The 26435-nt window shown below is 41.6% G+C and overlaps 1 pseudogene; it reads right to left on the bottom strand.

Moving 5' to 3' along the window:
- Positions 1 to 8934: 8934 nt before the first annotated feature.
- LOC117504073 lies at positions 8935 to 25102 on the bottom strand (annotated as a pseudogene).
- Between the last annotated feature and the right edge of the window lie 1333 nt (positions 25103 to 26435).

The raw sequence follows: 26435 nt of genomic DNA, 5'->3' as shown, positions 1-26435 counted from the left end.
TCTTGTCAAAGTAATCCAGGTAATCTTGTGCTGTAAAAGGAGGGCGAACTACAGGTGGTTGTCCATGTATAAGTGTTGCCACCGTGTTAAACAAGAACTTAGAGTTATGCTTGTTTTGTTGATCAAATCAGAGTAATAGGTCCGCTTTGTAGCCAGTAATGCATGCTTATAGTCTAAGATAGCATCACGCCATGCAAGTGGAATACTTCTAATTTTGAACTACGCCATTTCTGTTCTAGACCTTTAGCCTTATGCTTGAGGTCACGCAGGTAATCGTTGAACCAAGGTGACTGTGTTTTGGGTGGGTGTGATTTTAACAAAGGTGGTGCAATCATGTCGAGTGTAGTTTTGAGCACTGAGCGTAAACTATCCACAAGACTGTCTACTGATTGGGTATTTGCCAGATGTGAAGCAGGCAGTGTAGCTTCAAGTTCAGTCTTAGTTGAGTTGATGCGTCGCCGTAGTGATAAATAAGATTGTTGCTGTTGTTCCACTAAACACGGCAGTGAAACTGTAAACCTAAAAAGTGACTGATCAGAGACCACCGATGTAAGAGGCATGATGTCAATATTTGTGACAGCAATACCACGTGCGAGAACCAAATCCAGGGTATTTCCACTAATGTGCATCGAGTCCTGAATGCATTGCTGAAATCCTAATGCATCCACAATTTCCATAAATGATTTGTGCAGATTGGATCAGAAGGCTTATTTATATGAATGTTAAAGTCACCAATGATCAGAATGTTATCTGCACTAGTTGACAAGTTAGAGATGAACGCACCAAATTCATCTAAGAATTTAGAGCAAAAAGAAGAGTGAGGGAAGCCACCAGGACACCGCTGACCGCTCCACCAGAGATTTTGAGCCCCATGAAAAATCTTAGTAGCCCACCCCCCATATTATTTTGGCAGTATTATATTTGTATTATTGGCCTCTCTAGGCCCCTGTCAATCACTGGCCCCGAGAACCCTTCTCCTTATTCTCCCCTTTTCAGTACCCCTGCTCCTGACAACTCTGAATTATACTCTTCTCTGGCTTTGGAGAAACTGGGAGTGCAAGTTTTGTATTTTGCATCATCACGGTGGAGTGGAGCAGAGAAAAAATAAATCAAATCAAATCAATTTCATTTATATAGTGCCAAATCACAACAAACAGTTACCCCAAGGCGCTTCATATTGCAAGGCAAAGCCATACAATAATTACAGAAAAACCCCAACGGTCAAAACGACCCCCTGTGAGCAAGCACTTGGCCACAGTGGGAAGGAAAAACTCCCTTTTAACAGGAAGAAACCTCCAGCAGAACTAGGCTCAGGGAGGGGCAGTCTTCTGCTGGGACTGGTTGGGGCTGAGGGAGAGAACCAGGAAAAAGACATGCTGTGGAGGGGAGCAGAGATCAATCACTAATGATTAAATGCAGAGTGGTGCATACAGAGCAAAAAGAGAAAGAAACACTCAGTGCATCATGGGAACCCCCCCAGCAGTCTAACTCTATAGCAGCATAACTAAGGGATGGTTCAGGGTCACCTGATCCAGCCCTAACTATAAGCTTTAGCAAAAAGGAAAGTTTTAAGCCTAATCTTAAAAGTAGAGAGGGTGTCTGTCTCCCTGATCCAAATTGGGAGCTGGTTCCAGAGGAGAGGAGCCTGAAAGCTGAAGGCTCTGCCTCCCATTCTACTCTTACAAACCCTAGGAACTACAAGTAAGCCTGCAGTCTGAGAGCGAAGCGCTCTATTGGGGTGATATGGTACTATGAGGTCCCTAAGATAAGATGGGACCTGATTATTCAAAACCTTATAAGTAAGAAGAAGAATTTTAAATTCTATTCTAGAATTAACAGGAAGCCAATGAAGAGAGGCCAATATGGGTGAGATATGCTCTCTCCTTCTAGTCCCTGTCAGTACTCTAGCTGCAGCATTTTGAATTAACTGAAGGCTTTTCAGGGAACTTTTAGGACAACCTGATAATAATGAATTACAATAGTCCAGCTTAGAGGAAATAAATGCATGAATTAGTTTTTCAGCATCACTCTGAGACAAGACCTTTCTAATTTTAGAGATATTGCGCAAATGCAAAAAAGCAGTCCTACATATTTGTTTAATATGCACATTGAATGACATATACTGATCAAAAATGACTCCAAGATTTCTCACAGTATTACTAGAGGTCAGGGTAATGCCATCCAGAGTAAGGATCTGGTTAGACACCATGTTTGTAAGATTTGTGGTGCCAAGTACAATAACTTCAGTTTTATCTGAGTTTAAAAGCAGGAAATTAGAGGTCATCCATGTCTTTATGTCTGTAAGACAATCCTGCAGTTTAGCTAATTGGTGTGTGTCCCCTGGGTTCATGGATAGATAAAGCTGAGTATCATCTGCGTAACAATGAAAATTTAAGCAATGCTGTCTAATAATACTGCCTAAGGGAAGCATGTATAAAGTGAATAAAATTGGTCCTAGCACAGAACCTTGTGGAACTCCATAATTAACCTTAGTCTGTGAAGAAGATTCCCCATTTACATGAACAAATTGTAATCTATTAGATAAATATGATTCAAACCACCGCAGTGCAGTGCCTTTAATACCTATGGCATGCTCTAATCTCTGTAATAAAATTTTATGGTCAACAGTATCAAAAGCAGCACTGAGGTCTAACAGAACAAGCACAGAGATGAGTCCACTGTCTGAGGCCATAAGAAGATCATTTGTAACCTTCACTAATGCTGTTTCTGTACTATGATGAATTCTAAACCCTGACTGAAACTCTTCAAATAGACCATTCCTCTGCAGATGATCAGTTAGCTGTTTTACAACTACCCTTTCAAGAATTTTTGAGAGAAAAGGAAGGTTGGAGATTGGCCTATAATTAGCTAAGATAGCTGGGTCAAGTGATGGCTTTTTAAGTAATGGTTTAATTACTGCCACCTTAAAAGCCTGTGGTACATAGCCAACTAATAAAGACAGATTGATCATAATTAAGATTGAAGCATTAATTACTGGTAGGGCTTCCTTGAGCAGCCTGGTAGGAATGGGGTCTAATAGACATGTTGATGGTTTGGAGGAAGTAACTAATGAAAATATCTCAGACAGAACAATCGGAGAGAAAGAGTCTAACCAAATACTGGCATCACTGAAAGCAGCCAAAGAGAACGATATGTCTTTGGGATGGTTATGAGTAATTTTTTCTCTAATAGTTAAAATTTTATTAGCAAAGAAAGTCATGAAGTCATTACTAGTTAAAGTTAAAGGAATACTCGGCTCAACAGAGCTCTGGCTCTTTGTCAGCCTGGCTACAGTGCTGAAAAGAAACCTGGGGTTGTTCTTATTTTCTTCAATTAGTGATGAGTAGTAAGATGTCCTAGCTTTACGGAGGGCTTTTTTTATAGAGCAACAGACTCTTTTTCCAGGCTAAGTGAAGATCTTCTAAATTAGTGAGACGCCATTTCCTCTCCAACGTACGGGTTATCTGCGTTAAGCTGCGAGTTTGTGAGTTATACCACGGAGTCAGGCACTTCTGATTTAAGGCTCTCTTTTTCAGAGGAGCTACAGCATCCAAAGTTGTCCTCAATGAGGATATAAAACTATTGACGAGATAATCTATCTCACTCACAGAGTTTAGGTAGCTACTCTGCCCTGTGTTGGTATATGGCATTGGAGAACATAAAGAAGGAATCATATCCTTAAACATAGTTACAGTGCTTTCTGAAAGATTTCTACTGTAATGAAACTTATTTCCCACTATTGGGTAGTCCATCAGAGTAAATGTAAATGTTATTAAGAAATGATCAGACAGAAGGAGGTTTTTAGGGAATACTGTTAAGTCTTCAATTTCCATACCATAAGTCAGAACAAGATCTAAGGTATGATTAAAGTGGTGGGTGGACTCATTTACATTTTGAGCAAAGCCAATCGAGTCTAACAATAGATTAAATGCAGTGTTGAGGCTGTCATTCTCAGCATCTGTGTGGATGTTAAAATCGCCCACTATAATTATCTTATCTGAGCTAAGCACTAAGTCAGACAAAAGGTCCGAAAATTCACAGAGAAACTCACAGTAACGACCAGGAGGACGATAGATAACAACAAATAAAACTGGACTTCTAATTTGGATGGACAAAACTAAGAGACAAGCTTTCACATGAATTAAAGCTCTGTCTGGGTTTTTGATTAATTAATAAGCTGGAGTGGAAGATTGCTGCTAATCCTCCGCCTCGGCCCGTGCTATGAGCATTCTGGCAGTTAGTGTGACTCGGGGGTGTTGACTCATTTAAACTAACATATTCATCCTGCTGTAACCAGGTTTCTGTTAGGCAGAATAAATCAATATGTTGATCAATTATTATATCATTTACCAACAGGGACTTAGAAGAGAGAGACCTAATGTTTAATAGACCACATTTAACTGTTTTAGTCTGTGGTGCAGTTGAAGGTGCTATATTATTTTTTCTTTTTGAATTTTTTATGCTTAAATAGATTTTTACTGGTTGTTGGTGGACGGGAGCAGGCACCGTCTCTACGGGGATGGGGTAATGAGGGGATGGCAGGGGGAGAGAAGCTGCAGAGAGGTGTGTAAGACTACAACTCTGCTTCCTGGTCCCAACCCTGGATAGTCACGGTTTGGAGGATTTAAGAAAATTGGCCAGATTTCTAGAAATGAGAGCTGCTCCATCCAAAGTGGGATGGATGCCGTCTCTCCTAACAAGACCAGGTTTTCCCCAGAAGCCTTGCCAATTATCTATGAAGCCCACCTCATTTTTTGGACACCACTCAGACAGCCAGCAATTCAAGGAGAACATGCGGCTAAACATGTCACTCCCAGTCCGATTGGGGAGGGGCCCAGAGAAAACTACAGAGTTCGACATTGTTTTGCAAAGTTACACACCGATTCAATGTTAATTTTAGTGACCTCCGATTGGCGTAACCGGGTGTCATTACTGCCGACGTGAATTACAATCTTACCAAATTTACGCTTAGCCTTAGCCAGCAGTTTCAAATTTCCTTCAATGTTGCCTGCTCTGGCCCCCGGAAGACAATTGACTATGGTTGCTGGTGTCGCTAACTTCACATTTCTCAAAACAGAGTCGCCAATAACCAGAGTTTGATCCTCAGCGGGTGTGTCGCAGAGTGGGGAAAAACGGTTAGAGATGTGAACTGTTCGGCGGTGTACACGGGGCTTCTGTTTAGGACTACGCTTCCTCCTCACAGTCACCCAGTCGGCCTGCTTTCCCGGCTGCTCGGGATCTGCCGGGAGGGAACTAACGGCGGCTAAGCTACCTTGGTCCGCACCGACTACAGGGGCCTGGCTAGCTGTAGGATTTTCCACGGTGCGGAGCCGAGTCTCCAATTCGCCCAGCCTGGCCTCCAAAGCTACGAATAAGCTACACTTATTACAAGTACCATTACTGCTAAAGGAGGCCGAGGAATAACTAAACATTTCACACCCAGAGCAGAAAAGTGCAGGAGAGACAGGAGAAGCCGCCATGCTAAACCGGCTAAGAGCTAGTAGCTGCGCTAAGCTAGCGGATTCCTAAAAACATGCAAAGTGAATAATGTGTAAATAATTTAGAGGTGATTCAGCAGAGGGAGTGCTTTAGTTAAGGCATGTGAAGATTACACTGTGAAACAAATCGTTATCTAGTTAACTAGATCATCTAACTGCGCAGATTAAACAGCTAACAGATACAGCAAAACACCGCTGTGCTCCGGAACAGGAAGTGATACAATACCGCAGTGAGAGCCAACCACCAGTAGAGGTGGACTTGAGACTAAGAGAGAGAATAAGACTTGAAAGTTCGGATACAGTTTGGCAGAAGGCACATGGGAGACCCAAGCCTCGATTTGAGCTGTGGCCCTTGTATGAAAGTCTTTGTTTATGCCTTTCCACCATGATGCTGCGACTGGTGATACAACAGGCACAAGTTGCACCATGCGCAGTCTCTCCAGTCATAGCCACAGAAGCCTATAACTCGTCATGGGTGTCTTGATGGCTTCCTTCACTAGTTTTCAGCTTGCAGAGTCAGTGTTTGAGAACTGACAACGCCAAACCAATATACCATACAATGTACCATACTGTTTGTATGGTAGATTAAAATGAATGAATGTAAATAAAGTTCAAAACCTGGTTGTGAAGTGATGATTTACTTGTTTCTAGGCTGCCATTACTTATGAAACCCTTTTTTTTTTGTTGTTGTTGTTGTTGCTGTTTTTGATATTTTTTATATGTCATGTAGATATTTGTTTTCAGTTTGAAATCAAAGGAAATTGCTGGAGAGATCTGAAATGGCTGTGCGCTCTCCATCCAATCTGATGGAGCTTGAGAGGAATGGGTAAAACTGTCCAAATATAGGTGTGCCAAGCTTGTGGCATCATATTCAAGAAGACTTGAGGCTGTAATTGCCAAAGATGCATCAACAAAGTATGAACAAAGGGTGTGAATAGTTATGTAGTTTTTTATTTGTAATAAATTTGACAAAATTAAAAAAAGAAAAATTATGTTGTCATTATGGGGTGTTGTGAGTAGAATTTTGAGGGGGAAATGAATTTAATTCATTTTGGAATAAAGCTGTAACATAACAAAATGTGGAAAAGTGAAGTGCTTGCAAATACTTTCTGGATGCACTGGAAATGATGGAACGACATAAAGAAATTAAAATGTGTTTAAAGCATAAATGTGTGTAGACTTTCTATATATCTCCTGTAGGCCCTTGCTTAGTGTATGCAGTCATGCAGAACTGGAGCCTGAGGAGGTTTTGGAGAATGTTTGGGATGCCAATGTAATCGTCACCATGAAAGAATGTTAAAATACTGCATATGGTGAAAGCTTTATTCTGAAGTCTTTTGCCCAATCCCAGTACTCTCCCTCCACCCTTTCCCATTCTTTTTTTGCATATTCAGGACAACGCCTTCATATCACTGCGCTGTGATATTATATTTCTCAGACCCACAATCTGCAGTGACACGTTGCTCACCCAGAAGACTGGCTACAATTGACACCAGTCCAGTTCCTGCTCCCAGCTCCAGCACCGTCTTGTCCTGCAGGTTCACAGTCTTCCTGTTGGTGTCCAGGAAGTAGCACAGGGACAATGCCTGCACAAACAAAGGACACACAATCACAGGGTTATTTAATTGTGAGTGGAGTATTGTGCTGTTTGCTTCTCACACTAATGTTGCAGTATTGAACATCTCTTAAAAAACAAACTCAACTTTTGGCTTTATGTTTTGATTGAGATTAAATCATTATGCAATATCTGAAATGATCTCAAAGTGAATGCAAATCTCTACAGTTTAAGATAAACACAAAATGTTAAAAGTGCATAAATACGAAACCTATTTAACACAACATGATTCTGCTTTTACAGGTGAAATGAAGACAAGGAATTTGGATTGTTTTTTGCAAGAAAGCAAGAGTGATATTTTTAACATTGTTAATTAAAGCTGATTTATGGTCATTAAACAATTAAAAAGGTATAACAGCACAAGAGGCACTTTTCTGTGGACGGTATGAATCAGAAACATACTGTACTTGTATGCATGTACAGTTGTGTTCAAAATAATAGCAGTGTGTTTAAAAAGGTAAAGCTTAAAATTCAAAACGAAGAAAAATGTATCAAATTTGTAATTACTTCACAGAAAGTGAAGAAAAGGAATATGAGGTTGCAGTTTCTGCATTTTTTTTTAAAAACTCATTTACTGTATAAGATGAAAAATGCTTGAAGATTTTACTTTCCTGTGAGTCAATGAATTAATATTTAATTGTATAACCACTGTTTCTGAGAAACACACATCTGTGTTGCATGTTGTATTCTAGCCCAGTACGACTGGACTACATTTCACAGTTCCTCTGCATTTATTGATTTTGACTCTCAAACAATATTTGTGTTGCCACCTCATATGTTTCTATGGATTAAGGTCCTGGGATTGGGCTGGCCACTCCATAACGTTAATCTTGTTGGTCTGAAACCAAGCTGCTGCTCACTTGCTGGTGTGTTTGGGGTCGTCTTGTTGAAACATCCATTTCAAAGGCATTTCCTCTTTGACATAAGGTAACATGACCTCTTCAAGTGTTTTGATGTATTCAAACTGATCCATGATCCCTGGTATGTGATAAATCGCCCCAACACCATAGTATCAGAAACAGTCCCATTGCTCCATCACGCTTCACTGTCAGTGTACTGTGTCTGACAAACTGTGTGCAACCCCTAGACCCAAAAATAATAATCTTGCTTTCATCAGTCTACAAAATGTTGCGCCATTTGTCTTTAGGCCAATCGATATGTTCTTTGGCAAATTGTAATCTGTTCATGATGTTGGTTTTCTTTGTTTGTTTGTTTTTTAACAATAACTTTGTGGGGGTTTCTTGCCCATAGCTTGGCTTCACAGGGGTGTTGTCTAATTGTTACAATAGTCACACATAATGTTAGACCTTCTTCACCCTGGATCACCCTGGAGCTGATCATTGGCTGAGTCTTTGCCATTCTGGCTATTCTTCAATCAGTTTCAAAGGCGGTTTTCCATTTTCTTTCACGTCTTTCTGGTTTTGGTTGCAATTTGAGATTATTTGAGCTAAGAAGCCTCATTTTCTGCACTTCTTTAGATGTTCCCCCTCTCCATTCAATTCTGAACAATGTCTGTAACGACCAATTTTATGCACGAACAAAGGTTTCTGTACCAAATATTAAGGTCTGTTTTTCTATTGTATCAAATACTTATTTCATGTAATAAAATGCAAATTAGTTATTTAAAAATCATACAATGTGATTTTTTTAAAACTATTTTTTCATTTTTTATTCTGTCTCTCACCGTTGAAGTCTACCGCCAGTAAAAATTACACACCTCTCCGTTCTTTGCAGGTGGGAAAACTTGCAAAATCCACAGTGGATCAAATACTTATTTTCCCCACTGTATGTGTGGCATTTTCACAGATACTCACTGCAGGCCACATTACAGCTCCATAGTAGTCGATAGACTCATAAATGGTGATATCCTGTCCGACAAAATGGTAAATGTCTTTCAAGTTACTGCTCAAGATGATAGAAGTCCAGCATGGTGTTCTGGCCGGCTGTGCAGAGGTCTGTGTCAAGAGTTTTTGTCCTGTCAGGAAAGAACACACCAAATCTTAGGGTCCCTTCACACATAGTACAAATGTGATCGAAGTGCGCATGAAGCAGGAATCGTATGCAATACGTGTAAATTCGTAGCTGCTTCAAACGCCTCGTACACCAGTTGCTACTATTTGGCACACCAGCGGCTGAAAAACAGAGTGCGCACTGTACAAGCTCATTAATCCCTCTCGCAGCAGGTGTCGGCCATATTCCAGGTCACACACATGAACATCTAACACCGCTCATTTGGCACTTAGAAAATGTGTGGCCATTTGCACTATTAACATGACAACAGTCATCAAACAATCACTGTTGAGCTGGATGTGATATTTGTCTAAGTGCTCCACGACTGTGCAGTTACAAGTACACATGTGGCGTGCCAGAGTGTTGGCTCCCCCCACAACATGTGTGCGTGTGCTTCATACACTCTCCCTAACACGTGTGCATGCGGTTCCCCACGCAGGTGAGGCATCTCTCATCTGATCACCGAGTGACATCTTGGTCTGTGCGCTGACAGGACAGGGGGCGTGGCTGACTGCCCACAGCTGTTGAGACATCTCTGGTCCTGGACGTCACAGCTGCAGAACATGTCCCGTGTTTTAACGGACACGCGCGTGTATGTGCTTGCTGTCATCACGTGGAATACATAAAACGTATATCGGTTTTTCAACGCACTTGAGAAATGGACCATCAGTTCATGTGGACACGCAGGAGGTGATCTGAATGTCACGTCTGTCTGACAGGACACGCGTCGGACCGTGACGGCTGTGAGAGGCACGCCGTGTGATAAGACAACAGTGTGACAAATACGCCACTTTCAGTCACGTATCAGCAGAAATATGCCATAACAAATGCCGTTTTGGTCAGTTATCACAGTGCTTTTTTTCTCTTTTCTTAAAAAATACGTTTATCTGCTTGTTGATTTTAGCCATTTCATGATCGTGTTAAAAGGCAGTGATTGTAGCGCAGTGGTAAAGAGTGGACAATACAAGAATTATCATTCTTCTGTTCCTTCATGTTCATATCATGAATACATCAGCCAGCTCCGACTGTCCAGCTGTCCAGTGCGGCACACTGGTGGACACTGCGTCATGTGGACTATCACTCACGTGGTGGACGTGACACTTGGCTCGCTGGCCGTTCACATGATCAGATGGATAGTTTCACATGGGACAGCCTGGCTGATGGTGTCGCAGTGCACAGTGAGGCACTCACTGCCTGAATGTGTTGCAAAGGTGATATGTGTTTTTTATTATTACCATGTGAGGACAGCATGCCGATACTATGCGCATTGCGGGTGGCGTGTTGAGAGATGTATGAGAGATGCGTGAAGGAGCCCCTAATATCACACACATGCTGAGAGAAAGACAGAGTGAGAAGGAAGAAGAGTCTGCTTTGACTACATTCATAGAAAATCTTTTTCTGCGGGGTGGTGTGGATTCTAGAAGTGTTCTTTCAACTTGTCACCACTTGTGGGGGCATATGCACCAATGACATTCATCATCACTCCTTCAGTTTCCAACACACTCATCTCCATCAAGCACTCAACTTCACCTTTAACACACTCTTAAAAGTCTTCCTTCAGATTTACTCCTACTCCTTTCTCCTCCCATCCACACCATGATACAGTTTAAATCCACCTCCAATGCTACTGGCCTTACTTTGCTTACACTTGGTCTCTTGTACGCACAGTATATCCACCTTTCTCCTCTCCCCCCATATCACCCAACTCCTGGCTTGCACTTCTACACTTCTAATTTTCTTTTTCTCCTGTTGGCTCCAGACATGCTCTCACACCTCTTCTTCTTATCTTCTTTATCCAACAGTAAACAATTTCCACTTTCCAACTTGCTGGACAACAGCACGAGTGACAGTTGTTGTTGTTGTTAATTCAGGCCTCGACCAATCTGCTGTGGAAGTTCTAATTTGAGAGTGCATGTTTGTTTGGCAAAACATACACCAAATGTTCTTGCTGACACAAACATCAATCATTTACCCAGGCGTCAGACCACACGATAAAGTGCGCTGACATCGGCACCCCATGTGGCTGATGATATTGCTGGCGATATATACCAGAAATAAAGGTCACCGGAGGAGCTGGGGGGGTGGATCGGGAGGTCTGGGCGGCTTTGCTTGAGCTGCTGCCCCGCGACCCGACTCTGGATAAAGCGGAGAAAATGGATGGATGGAGTGGATGTTCTGAAATGTCCCCTATTTCGGAATACTAATAGAAAGACTAACACAAGACAGCACGAATACAAATGTCACTGTGCAAACAAGCAGGAAACACACATCATCACATCATGTATGTCAGGACATTAGGAAACAATAAGTCAGGAGCTTGAAAAACAAATATGCATCATTGTTGCTGCATCGTTTCATATGACCTGACAAATGAGGTGGACATGTGTCTGTTTCTATTTCTGTGTGGTTGGATACCAGTAGCAGTCTCTGCTCAAGCTGACCTGTAGGGTTCACACAGGACTTTTCTCTCTGCATGTCCTGAAATCCCAAAGCCGTCCTTGGTGTTCTTTTAGTTCCCAGGTTGTCACACACAGCGGGTTGTGATGAGTTGAAACTGTTTTCCCATTGAGTTGATAGAGGGGCGCTCGAGTGCATCTTCTACTCTGTTTTTATGTTTTCACCCATGTTGTGTGTTTGTTTGTGAACAGCCTGTAACCCACAATTTTTCATATATCGATATGAAATTTTACAGAGGATTCATGACCTGATAGGCAAGAACTGATTAAATTTTCAAACTCATAGGTCAAAGTCAGGAAAAATCTTGGAAAATTGGAAAAATCCCTATCCTTTAACATTGAATGAATTTTCAGAAATTCATAACTCTCTAATAACTCTGCTTGGGACTCCGGCGAGGGCGGTTGCATCTCCTCTCTAGTCTATCTCTGCTCCATCCTTCAAAGTCCCTACTTCACCGGACTGTGAAATCTTCAAACTATATTGGATTAACCATGGAATTGATCAGCTGCTCTCTGAACGCTATTAACACTATTTTTTTTTTTTTCAACAAGGAAATCAGGGCTGGAGAACCCTGTGTGCCCAGAAAGAACCTACCCTGTGGGCTATGTTCTCGACACCTGGGAGAAATGGCGTGTTGAGAGGTGATGTTGTTCATGGCATGATATGTGTTCTCCAGCTGTGAGTTGTGACACATCAGTCAGCTGTTTCATCATGGACATGATAACCATCCAGATGCACGCTGCGCTTGACAGCAATCTCACTCCAGCCACCATTCGAGCCTTTGCCACCTCAGCCGCACCTTCAAAATGTTGGATCACACTCCCATGCCATTTGTGTTGCTGGGAGGACAGGACAGCACACTCACACACCATTTGTGTTCCGGGGGGACCACACTCACACCATTTGTGTTCCGGGGGGACCACACTCGCACTCCATTTGTGTTGCTCGGGGCTACACAGCACACTCGCAGGGCACTTAGAAAAGGTGGGGCCATTCGCGCAGCTAGCTTGAAAGCGGTCTGCCTGCTCTCTGCTTTCATGCTGGCTGCGCAAATGGTCTCACCTTTTTTAAATGCCCCACGAGTTGTGTTGGGTGTTCATGGGTGGCACGTGGACTCCGGCTGACTCTTGCCGAGAGTGGGGTGAATAGGCACTTGCATGCCATTCACCGTGATTTGGCCACTGGTTTGAAGGCTGTCTCAATCACGCTATCCAGCACAGTTTGATGTGGCCGATGATTTTGTGCAGCCCCTTGGCCACAGCATGATTTGTCCTACCTGCATTCGACATGCCATGTGAATGTTGTGAGCACGATCAGACAGCAGTGCGACCTCATCTTGGCTGTCAGTTCAATGGGTTTCCGGCGCGAGCCACGTAAATGTAGAGTGCATGTGCTGTGCCCGAATGGATGTGGCGACTGCTGTACGAGGCATTCGAGGTGGCTCCGATTTTTCATGAGTGGCATTCGAATCCTCCTTCATGCGCCATTCGGCTTCAATGGTGTTATGCGTGAAGAGCCCTTAATAATCACACACATGCTGAGAGAAAGCAGAGTGAGAAGGAGAAGAGTCTGTTTTGACTACATTCATAGAAATCTTTTCTGCGGGGTGGTGTGGATTCTAGAAGTTCTTTCGACTTTGCCACCACTTGTGGGAGCATATGCACTGATGACATTCATCATCACTCCTCTGTTTCCAACACTCATCGCCCCTATCAAGCACTCAACGTCACCTTTAACACGCTCTTAAAAGTCTTCCTTCAGATTTACTCCTACTCCATTTTCTCCTCCCCATCCACACCATGATACAAGTTTAAATCCACCTCCGATGCTACTGGCCTTACTGTGCTTACACTTGGTCCTCTTGTACGCACAATGGGCCTCATGTATCACGTTGCGTACGGCGTTATTTGAGCGTATATGGGGTGTACGCCAAAACGGCATGCGCTACGTGGCATTTATCAATGTGGGTCGTTGGCGTACGCTACGCTGAAAATATACATCAGGTCGAGAGGCTGGTGTAAATTATACGGCCAAAATGAACCAGCGCTGGAATCCACATAAAAATGAAACTGATCACATGATAAACAGTGCCATTATACAAATCATGCATATGTGACATAAATAACACTTTCCTGATTATACTACATAATAATCAATACAAATCCCCGCTTTTGCGGGATTGCTGGTCTATCGAGGCACGATCCGTGGCCACAGCGCTGACTGCAAATTAAAGCGCTGCTCACCTTTTTCTCCACAGCCTGGAGCCAGAGCAGCGCTGAGCTTAACTTTATGTGGTGTAATCGTTTCGCCCGTGCTGCATCAGGTTTTGTTTTCTCAGTTCATTTGTTACAATAAAATAATAAAGAAATACACTTTAAAATAAAGAAATCTGAAAAATTAGGTGTGTCTTATTAATTGAGTGAGCAAATATCCACATGTCAAGAACTATTGACATGTGAAAAAGAATACAGTGGTCCCTCACTATAACGCGTTTCGCCTTTCGCAGCCTCGCAGTTTCGCGGGGTTTTAGTCCAATTTTGCATGCCTTTTTTTTTTTTTTACAGTGCATTGTGGTCTGCGTGTCTGTTATAAGAATCTTCTCGCCCAGAAGAAAAAAGAGCGCAACAACTACTCATAACTGTGTTTGTCACTTGGAAAAAGACACCTGCAGCGAGGTGTGAGTGGAAAAAAGGCGCGACGTCAGGACGCAGAGGCGCGATCTGTGAAATACTGGTCAGTCACTATTAATAATTCTTATGTGTACCGACCTCGTACGTTGATTGTTAAAATTAAATTCGTAGTTCTAAAAGCCATCATAATTATTTATAGGAAAACGTTCTATTTTTATTGCTCAAACAAATGTTTGGGCCTGAAACAGTTTGGTCTTATTTTTCTACTAAGGTTTGAACTTTTAGAGTGTTTACACACAAGAGAAAAGTGAGAAAATGTTCATGCCTGATTGAGAAGTGTATAAAGTGGTTTTACAGGGTTTTACAGCTTTAAAACATCTATAATAATTGTAAAAAATAACGCTGACTACGTCGCGGTTTTGCGTATTACGGGCTATTTTTAGAATGTAACTCCCGCGATAAACAGGGGGACCACTGTAACACTTTTTTGATATACTGCAAAATACTTAATACGACGGCCGCTTTTGACGCTCTTATGGCACGCGTCGTGATTGGTGGAGTTCTTTTTCTTTGCCGTCTTCCTGGCTTCCATGTCGTAAAATGAGGGTGTGTTCTGAAGCGGAGTCGGAATATTTATGGGTGTGTTTATTATAATTATGATTGTTTTCACCCGCCGCATTTATCAAGGTCACGTCAGGCGTACGCTGGAAATTGGCAGGTGCGCGCTGCTTGATACGTGTCACGGCAACTTTGGTGTACTTCAGATTTACACCGTAAATTTACGCCACAAGTGCGCAACTTTGATACATGAGGCCCATTATATCCACCTTTCTCCTCTCCATCATATCACCCAACTCCTGGCTTGTACTTCTACACTTCTAATTTTCCTTTTCTCCTGTGGCTCCAGACATGCTCTCCACCTCTCTTCTTCTTCTTCTTTATCCAACAGTAACCCAATTTCCACTTTCAACCTGCTGGACAACAGCACGAGTGACAGTTGTTGTTGTTGTTAACTCAGGCCTCGACCAATCTGCTGTAGAAGTTCTATTTGAGATGTGCATGTTTGGTTTGGCAAAACATGCACCAAATGTTCTTGCTGACACAAACATCACTCATTTACCCAGGCGTCAGACCAACACGATAAATGTGCTGACATCTGCACCCCATGTGGCTGATTGATATTGCTGAGATATATCACCAGAAATAAAGGTCAAAATGTTCTGAAATGTCCCTGTTTTGGAATACTAATAGAAAGACTAACACAAGACAGCACGAATACAAATGTCACTGTGCAAACAAGCAGGAAACACACATCATCACATCATGTATGTCAGACATTAGGAAACAATAAGTCAGGAGCTTGAAAAACAATATGCATCATTGTTGTGCATGTTTCATATGTGACCTGACAAATGAGTGGACATGAGTCTGTTTCTATTTCTGTGTGGTTGGATACCAGCAGCAGTCTCTGCTCAAGCTGACCTGTAGGGTCACACAGGACTTTTCTCTCTGCATGTCCTGAAATCCCAAAGCCGTCCCTGGTTTTCTTTTAGTTCCCAGGTTGTCACCACAGCCGGGTTGTGATGAGTTGAAACTGTTTTCCCCATTGTGTTGATAGAGGGGCGCTCTGATTGCATTCTTCTACTCTGTTTTATGTTTTCACCCCTGTTGTGTTTGTTTGTGAACAGCCTGTAACCCACAATTTTTCATATATATATAACAATAAATTGGATTTGGTTGCTCAGAAGAGCTGCAAATGTGTTTTCTCTGCTCACCCCTAAACATGGCAGGCCTCCGAGGGTCAAAACACCCCACTGTTTCCCTCTAGAAGAATTTCTATGGCCTTGGTGAACCATTCGGCTGCCTTCTTATCTTCTGCCCTCCAATATAGTCTGATGTTGTTAAGGCAACTCCAGGCATTAAGCACACACTGACAGAAACTGATACAAACTCATCTGACTGATATGAACTCATCTCATCTGCACACATGACGACGCACTACAGGAAGGGATAGAGCAGGCTGTACTTTCAGAGGAGGTTCCGACCGTTTAACATCTGCAGGAAACTCCTGTGGATGTTCTACCAGTCTGTAGTAGTCAGCATTCTCTTTTACACAGTGGTGTGCTGGGGGGGCAGCACATCCAAGAAGGACACATCCAGGCTGAACAAACTAATCAGATGGCCTGGACAAACTGCTGGACATTATAGACGATACCAGTCACCCTCTGCACACCATCATCAGCAACCAGAGGAGCCTCTTCAGCCACAGACTGCTCCTCCCCAAGTGCAGGACCAACAGACTGAAAAACCTCTTTGTCCCTCAAGCCATCAGACTGTACAACTCCTCACGGCAGGGGGAGGAGTAACAGAAAGACAAAAGTTGGAACAGTAGTAGCCAGTAAACCAGCACTGATCAGTATGTCTGGTATTTATATTGTGTATTTATATTTATAGTTGCAAAACTGTTTTTCTTTTTTACTTTCACTTTTGATGCTCTGTGTGCTTCTTACCCTGTGTGCTGCTAAACAATGCTGCTGGAACCTCAGTTTCCTTGAGGGAGTCTTCCAGAGGTGGGAGTAAGTCACCATCAAGTCACTCTCAAGTCATGAATCAGCAAGTCCCAAGTCAAGTCTCAAGTCATAATGACCACCAAGTGTTGACAGCTGACTTGAGACTTGACTTGGGACTTGCAGACTGATGACTTGAGAATGACTTGACAGTGACTTACTCCCACCCCTGGAGTCTGCCCAAGGGATCAGTAAAGTTCTGTCTAATGTTAATCTTTAGTGTTGTCATCTTAGCACCTTTGCTGGGTAATGCACACAAGTGAGATCAGATCTATAGTGGTCAGTGGATCTCACATACAGTCACGTTAATCTGACGACACCTATGAATGTTATGAATAAAGGCATTTTTAAACATTCTTTTTTTTTATTTATTTGTCATTGGCCAGGGGTTTACGGTCATCTTGTTTCACCTGCCACCCACCAAATATGGCAGTGAGCAGTCTGTTAACAAAACCCTTTCCTGTTTAGTTCACTGGATATTAACTAAAAAAAGATTTGAACTCCATTGAGCTGTTTGTATTGTAGTGAGATGTTGACACACACTTTGACCCACCTAAAATATCTTCATCACTGGTTGACCTCAAGTTCTGTTGATCCTCACCATCCTCCTTGCATTTTTTCATCTTCTGAGTCCATTAGTTTGTGAATCTCCTTCTCTCTTCATGACTCATCATCATCATCCATCCATTCTTCTTCCACTGTGTGATTGCCTTTTCTGTCTTTTCTCCCATTTTTAAATCCATATGAGGCTTCATTATCACATCCACGTGGTTTCTTCACATTTATTGTTTCCATAGCGACAATGTGAAATTCTACTTCACCTTCTTTTTTGTTTGTTTCCATGGTCCTTGCTTGACTTCATCCTCACTGTGCTGCTTCACCATCAGCTCATCATCACTGTTCTCTTCCTCTTCTTCCTTCATTCTTCTTTTCACTTTTCCATCCACTGGTTTTCCACACCCTCTTCTTCCTCTGCTTCTCTGCACACTGCCGTGAAGATCTTGACCTCTCCATCTCAGCCAGGAGACTTGTTTTGAAAGCCTTCTTAAAGTTCTCAGTGAAAGTCAGGTCAGATTCAAATCTAATCTTATTGGCCCAGATCAGAGTCGTTCCCAGGTTGGCAGAAGTGTTTCATGGTGAACAGAAGCTCATCCAGGAAGTCATGATGGTAGACCACATCAGCTGCCAGCACGTAGTCATACCGATAGACAGCTGTAGATAGGATTTCTCCAGGTCATAGCCCCAAGGCAGAGCAGCCACCTGGGGGTGTGTGTCTGCAGCGACTCTAGTGTTCCTGCACAGATTCACTCTTAGGTTGTTCAGAACATCTGGAAGGTCTGTGGCTGTTACCCAGGCACCTGAGGACCACAGCATGAAAAATCACCCACATTTGTACCATTTACAGAGGTCAGATTTGTACAGAAAGTTGTCTCTGATGTTGCTTACATACCGAGGAGTGCCGCTACAATGGACAACAGGCCGGTTCCTGAGCCAATCTCCAGAACTGCTTTGTCGAGAAGATTCACTTCTTCATGGCGAGTACCAAGATAGTGACAGAGCGTCAAAGCCTAACGCCATACAAGAAGATTTAACAGTTAGTATTATTACCATTCTGATAAAATTACTAATCCATATTATAATCGCCAAGTGGTGTCTGTTGTGTATGCGTGTGTGCGTGTATGTGTATGGTTTCAATCACGGAGAAACTGGGGAGAGCTGATATTTGCCATTTGATAGACTTATGTATTTTGGGTCAAGGATGAACGCTGCGAAAACAAAGTTGAAAGTTTTGGAGAAATTAGGGATATTAGCTAACAATAGTGAGCAATGGTCGTTGTGCTGCACGGGGGTTTGGGGTTTTATATTTTGTTAATGTGGCTCATGTTAGTTTAACAGTGTTGTTAGTAGTATTGATTTATTGTGCTTTTGTAGTTCCAGTTTTTAGTCAGTTTAGTTAAATATCATGTTGCTGTCACCATGAGTGAGAAGTGTACTGCATTTGATGGCCTCCACCACCGTGTCTCTCTTTGTGGGTGTGTAAAAAAAGAAGCACCTGCTTTGGGCAGAATGCACAAAAGACAAAAAGCTTTGGCTCGGTTTTTGCTCTTCCGAGCAGCTCGTCACAATATATTAAAAGTGAAGTGGCGTCTGTGTACATGTATGCGTGCATGTGTGTATATAACTTCAGTCATGTAGAATCTGGGCAGAGCTGACATTTGCTGTTTGGTATGTATGCTTGTGTATTTTGGGTCAAGGATGAAGGCCGCCAAACGAAACTAATATTTTTTGAGAAACTACAGATTGCCTAACAACACTGAACATTAAATGTTGATAATTATATTCTGGACACACACGCCACTCCAGCAGGGGGCGGTAAATCATATATATTAAAAGTAAAGTGCCGTCTGTGTACATGTATGTGTGCATGCATGTATGTGTGCATGCATCCGTGATTTTATTTAGTAAGTTCAATGTAAGTACATAATATAATTGTAAATACATTAAAAATATATGGATGACATAAGAAAGTGAAAACACTTATGGACTAACACTGACAGCAATAAGTCAGCTAACTATTTTATAAACACTACCCAATCTAGAGCCTGTGCATCCCCACGGGCACCGTGCTATTTTACCTACTAAATGATCTGATCTGCAAAACTAATTCCAACAAGAAAAGTTAAAGTAACATAATGTAATTACTTTCTATTACTCTCATATTCATGCATTCATTTTCTGCTGCTTATCCAGGTTCGGGTCACAGTGGCAGCTGACTACAGTTCACATTGCACAATCCTCAGCCAGGCACTCTCGAAATTTCTCCTGGGGAATCCCAAAGTGTTCCCAAGCCAGCTGGGAGATATAATCCTTCCAGCATGGCCTGGGTTTCCCTGGGGGACTGTTTCCAGTTGGACATGCCAGGAAGACCTCTCTATCGAGACAACGGGGGGCATTCTCACAAGATGCCCAAACCACCTCAGCTGGCTCCTTGCAAGCCTGGATACCCGATGAAGGAATCTCATTTCCACCACTTGTATCTGTGATCTTGTTTTTTCAGTCATTACGCAAAGTTCATAACCATAGGTGAGGATAGGAGCATAAATCGCTTTCCAGCTGAGCTCTTTCTTCACCACAACAGACTGGTACAGTGTCCTCAAATGCAGCACTGATCCATCTGTTGATCTCACTCTCCGCAGTACCTAACCCTAACCACTCCTGAACAAGACCCTGAAATATTTGAACTCCTTTATTTAGGTTAGTAACTCTCCCCTGACCCAGAGGGGACAATCTGCGCTTTCTCTGATAGTACTCTTGTTGAATCTTTTCATACTTTTGTTTTGTTTTGCCTGTAATTAACCTTAATTATTAGCAGCCTGGCTACCTCTCTAAAATGCAGGTCCAATGACAATAATGAATCAAACGTCACCCAAACATTTTTCAAACACTTTCACTGCGATGAATCAGTCACCCCAGTGACAGTGATAACTGAACACAAAGATGTCTCTGTCCGGCAAAGCTATGACAATCATCTTAATTTTTCTCTGAGTTCAAAAATAGAAATTGGAAAATATCCAGATTTTTACTGCAGTCAGTCAAGCCTCCAATTTGACCATTTTAGATAGATAGATGATAGCTAGCAGCTAGCTATTCTTTATCTAAAATAGCTAGCTAGCTAGCTAGCTAGATGCTCTTTATTTCAGACCCCTAGTCCATACAATGTACAGATACTGCAGTAGACAAAATAAAATAAAAGGCAAGCTTCACCATATTAGCAATAAAATACACAAATTTTACAGATTAAAATGAAAGATTAATAAAAAAAAAATAGAAATAAAATTAGTGTAAAATATGAATATGTACACTTGGCTGTGAGTCTGGAGACACCTCATAGGCAGACACGGCACACAGAGGAAGATCAGACAGATCAGTCTCCTTCAAAGTGAAAAATGCCAAGTCTCTGCCATGCTGCTTTGCATGCATAGTGATTTGGATGTGATGAATAAATATCCATATATTTATAAAGAACAAGTTTCTCAAATACATTAGAAATTTTAGAGATATTACAGGTGTACACCTGAAGTTCATCAGCATAACAGTGTAAATTAATTCTGAGGTGACATATAATCTGCCAAGAGGGACTGCATAATGGGAAAACAATAGTTGTACAAGAAAAGAACCTTGAGGTACCCCTCTTTTCATCTGTGATACTTCACAGATGAAAATTCAAACATTGTGACAGTATACTGAACACACTGCAGATGACCTGACAAATAAGATCTCAACCATGAAAGCGCGTGGACTCCTTAATACCAAAATCATTTCAGTTCTCTCCAGCAATATACAGCAGTCAACTATATCAAAGGCTAAAATTAAATCGAGTACAGCAACACTGCTATAGAACGTGCATCCAGGGCCACTGGCAAATCATTCACTACTTAAATGAGAACAGTTTCTCTGGAATGAAGTGTTCAAAAAACATCATTCTCTGACAGACAGGTAAGAAGCTGCTTAGAACTTTTCCCAGAACTTTTAAAAAAGATAAATTACAAATAAGTATATATAGATCTGTCTATAGATATTTTGGCTAGAACCACTAATTCCTGTGGAAGCCTGCATTTTGATTATAATATTGTCTATAATATATATAATATTGTCTATTATATTGGTGAAAAATCCATTAATTTAAACCAATCTAAAATTGTGGTTATTATTGTTGATCAAGTTACAAGAGTCATGTTGTCCACGATAAGCTATAATATATATATAGAAGCCTATATAAGCGATTGCTAGCCTTCTACATTTACTTCTATGAACTTGAAGGTCATCAGTAAACCAGGATACGTTTTTAAAATTTTTAAATTAGATTTTTTTTGTTATGGGTCACAGCTAATTATTAATCAATGACCCTTTGCAATAGCGCTTTATGGAGTTACAAACAGATTTTGTAAGCAGTGTGCAAATAATTGTTTATTCTTTTTCCCCGTTACCTAACAGCAAAATAATTTTTCTGTTTCTGGGCTGAATACAAGTTGAACTTAATAAAGATAAATAAGCAGCAATATTGGATTAATTGACAACCACAACTTCAGTTAAAGAAGCTCTCACAGTCTCCAGTCTGCTGTCCTCATTACATAATCCTATTACATGTAATTCATTAATCTCTGAATTTGAAGAGTGTAATGCTATTAATGAGAGGTTTTTAAACTTTGTAAAAACCTTGTAACTGTTAGAATGGCCTAAGCAGTGGGTCACCCCTTTGAGTCTGGTCTACTTGAGGTTTCTTCCTCAATATCATCAGAGGGAGTTTTCCTTACCACTGTCACCTGTGCGCCTTGCTCGAGGGGTTGGTAACGTTATACTTTACTTGTGTGAAGCATCTTGAGGCAGCTTTGTTGTGATTTGGTGCTATATAAATGTAATAAATTGAAATTGAATTGAATGCTACCATAGTTATCCAAGTAAAATCAGCACAGCTGCTGTTATTGTCTCTGTAAATGTTGGATTTGCACACATTAGTATTTTCTTGAGGGAGAGGGGACATGAAACAAGTTTAGAAACTTCTACATGGAGATTATAAAGTGGACTGTGAGAAGATGCTGCCTTTGAACAAAGATACAAGGAGTAGAGGGTCTGTGCTTGGAGAAATAATGGCATATACAGTGAGGAAAATAAGTATTTGAACACCCTGTGATTTTGCAAGTTCTCCCACTTAGAAATCATGGAGGGGTCTGAAATTTTCATTTTAGGTGCATGTCCACTGTGAGAGACATAATCTAAAAAAAAAAAAAAAAAAAAAAAAAAAATCCAGAATATCACAATGTATAATTTTTAAATAATTTATGTGTATGTTACTGCTGCAAATAAGTATTTCAACACCTGTGAAAATCAATGTTAATATTTGGTACAGTAGCCTTTGTTTGCAATTACAGAGGTCAAATGTTTCCTGTAGTTTTTCACCAGGTTTGCACACACTGCAACAGGGATTTTGGTCCACTCCTCCATACAGATCTTCTTCAAATCTTTCAGGTTTGGAGTTTCAGCTCCCTCCAAAGATTTTCTATTGAGTTCAGGTCTGGAGACTGGCCAGGCCCCTCCAGGACCTTGAAATGCTTCTTACGGAGCCCCTCCTTAGTTACCCTGGCTGTGTGTTTGGGGTCATTGTCATGCTGGAAGACCCAGCCATGACCCATCTTCAATGCTCTTACTGAGGGAAGGAGGTTGTTTGCCAAAATCTCGCAATACATGACCCCATCCATCCTCCCTTCAATACGGTGCAGTCGTCCTGTCCCCTTTGCAGAAGAGCACCCCCAGAGTATGATGTTTCCACCCCCATGCTTCACGGTTGGGATGGTTTTCTTGGGGTTGTTCTCATCCTCTAAACATGGTAAGTGGAGTTGATTCCAAAAAGCTCTATTCTGGTCTCATCTGACCACATGACCTTCTCCCATGCCTCCTCTGGATCATCCAGATGGTCACTGGTGAACTTCAAATGGGCCTGGACATGTGCTGGCTTGAGCAGGGGGACCTTGCTGCCCTGCAGGATTTTAAACCATGACAGCATCATGTGTTACTAATGTCATCTTTGTGACTGTGGTCCCAGCTCTCTTCAGGTCATTGACCAGGTCCTCCTGTGTAGTTCTGAGCTTTCTCAGAATCATCCTTACCCCACAAAGTGAGATCTTGCATGGAATCCCAGACCGAGGGAGATTGACAGCCATCTTGTGTTTCTTCCACTTTCTAATAAATAATCATAACAGTTGTTGTCGTAGTAGAGAAGCTTGAATCTTTGACTGGACTGGGTTGCTTGATGCGAGGACGTTTCGCTTCAAATCGATGTCTCTACAAGAGTCAGACAGAAGTCAGACTTCCAGAGCAAGAATTTTAGCTGAGGAAGCTTCTGCGATTTGAAGCGAAACGTCCTCGCATCAAGCAACCCAGGCCAGTCGAAGATTCAAGCTTCTCTACTATGGAAACCACCTGGACAACTGAGAGCCTACACAGAAACAGTTGTTGTCTTCTACCAATCTGCTTGTCTGTTGTCCTGTAGTCCATCCCAGCCTTGTGCAGGTCTACAGTTTTGTCCCTGGTGTCCTTAGATGGCTCTTTGGTCTTGGCTATGGTGGACAGGTTGGAGTGTGATTGATTGAGTGTGTGAACAGGTGTCTTTTATACAGGTAGCAAGTTCAAACAGGTGCAATTAATACAAGTAAAGAGTGCAGAATAAGAGGGCTGCTTAAAGAAAAATTAACAGGTCTGTGTGAGACAGAATTCTTGCTGGTTGGGAGGTGATCAAATACTTATTTTATACAATAAAATGCAAATTAATTATTTAAAAATCATACATTGTGATTTCTGGATTTGTTTTTTTAGATTATGTCTCTCACAGTGGACATGCACCTAAGATGAAAATAGACCCCTCCATGATTTCTAAGTGGAAGAACTTGCAAAATCGCAGGGTGTTCAAATAGTTATTTCCTCACTGTAAATGGGGCAGCAGGATCAATATGATCTCATGAATAAAATATAAAGAAGATGTATCTGCAGAGAAACTCAATACCTTCAAGCCAGACTGGATAGACACTGGAGAAACGACCCACACTCCATTTTGATTCTAAATTTAGAGGCAATGTGTATTAGACTGATGGGTATTGACAGGCCAACTTCAGGTGTATCGGCCGTCAGACTTCTCACGTATATATATATATATATATATATATATATATATATATATATATATATATATATATATATATATATATATATATATATATAAAGTCATATCTATGTTGAAAAACCAGGATTTGCCTCAGCTGTTCAGTAAAAAGACTGATTTCACAAATTGAAACAGATCTGTTGTAGAACAAAAAAGATTGACAGTACTTTAAGTAAATTGTCATAATTGAGTAGATTTTACTATGACAGTTATCTCAATGGAGTGGTTCCTAAATAAATTAATAAAAACTCACCGCTGGCCATATCATCCCTGCATAAGAGTCAAGAGACTCCTGGATGACGATCTTCTGTCCAACATAATAGTACACTTCCTTATCTGTCCTGCAGTAGAAACTTGGGGTCCAGGCTGGTCTTTGTTCCTGTTCGATGGCTGAAGTCTCTCTGAGAGGCTCATCTAAAGGCCAGAAGCATCAGACACAGACATGAAAAACACCTCTGCTCAAAATGTTCTGACGTCACATTGTTCATTTTACCGTTTTGCTTGTGTTTAACCTCCTCTTGCTCATCCTTGTCATCCTTCCCCTTCTCATCCTGCTCCCTTATTTTACTGAAACTGATTTTCTCCACAAGGTTTGTGGGCAAAATATCCATAATTAGTTGTGTGTCCCTTTGGAAAAACAGATGTGATTAGATACTGCATGGATGTAAACATGAATAAAAGCTACATTTGTTAAGGGCCCCATCGCACATAGTGCGAAGTTTGGACCAAGTGCACACTTAGTGCGCATGACGCAGGAATCGTGGTGACATTGTGAAGGGACACTGTTACAGTAATGACACAAAAGGGCAAGCAGCTGTGCGTCGCTGTTACAAGAGAAGACACCTGATTTCTTCACCTACAGGAAGCTAAAACATGTTTGGTGTTGGTGTAAGTTTGTGGAAAAGGAAACTGACTGTATTGCAAAGTAATGACATTGATAGAGAACATTCCAAGGTAGATATCCATGTGAGTACCTTGCTTGTTATTGAGATACCGTAATCGTGTAGGACGCAAAAAGTTTCAGCTGACCCTCAGATGTACTCACCTTCTTAAATTTATTTATTTTCCAAACTAATTTATTTTACACGATTACACGAACCTTGCACAATCCCCAGTTTCTCCATTTACAGCCACAGAAACCTATAACTTCAGAGTTGGTTGTCTGGGTGTCTTGATGACTTCCCACACTATTCTCCTTCTTGTGCAGCCACTTAGTTCTTAATAACTATTTACTTCAGACCAATTTACCAGTTAGTACTCTTTAATGGTTGATGTGAATGAAGTCCAAGACATATTCAATGACTTGGAAATGTTCATGTATCCATCCCCTGACATGTCTAATGAAAACTGACTGTGACTGTGGTGATTTACAAAAAGCCATGTCCAAAATTCATCACTGTCCATTACTTACGTACCAAACTGTATGTGCAAAGGATTATTTGAGGGGGTGTCTACATCAATTCATGGCTGAAGATTGGATTGGAAAGCCAGCAAGTCTGTACAATGTAACGATTCTTCTTTCAGCTGCTCCCGTTTGGGGTCGCCGCAGCAAATCATCTGGTTCCATCTCACCCTGTCCTCTGCATTTTCCTCTGTCACACCAACCATCTGCATGTCCACCCTCAACACATCTACAAACTGTTCCTGTTCTCCTCCTGCCTGGTGGCTCCATCCTCAGCATCCTTCTCCCTATACACCCTGGGTCCCTCCTCTGCACATATCCAAACCATCTTAGGGCCCCCTGACATTTGCACGACTTTGATCCGCGCACTTGCACGCACATCGTCGTGACAGTCCCACACGCTGTGTTCCCAGCTGGACTCTGCTTTGTTCCACTGGCTGCCACACGCTGTGCGCTGGACGCTGCATATATAAAATAATTATTTCTATAGTGGATTAATCATTTCCTCACTGAGTTGGCTGTTGAAAACATTTCTAATCGCT

This window comes from Thalassophryne amazonica, chromosome 2, assembly GCF_902500255.1.
Source record: "Thalassophryne amazonica chromosome 2, fThaAma1.1, whole genome shotgun sequence".
NCBI lineage: Eukaryota > Metazoa > Chordata > Actinopteri > Batrachoidiformes > Batrachoididae > Thalassophryne > Thalassophryne amazonica.
The sequence above is the reverse complement of the archived record's forward strand: the minus strand, read 5'-3'. Positions and strand labels throughout refer to the sequence as shown.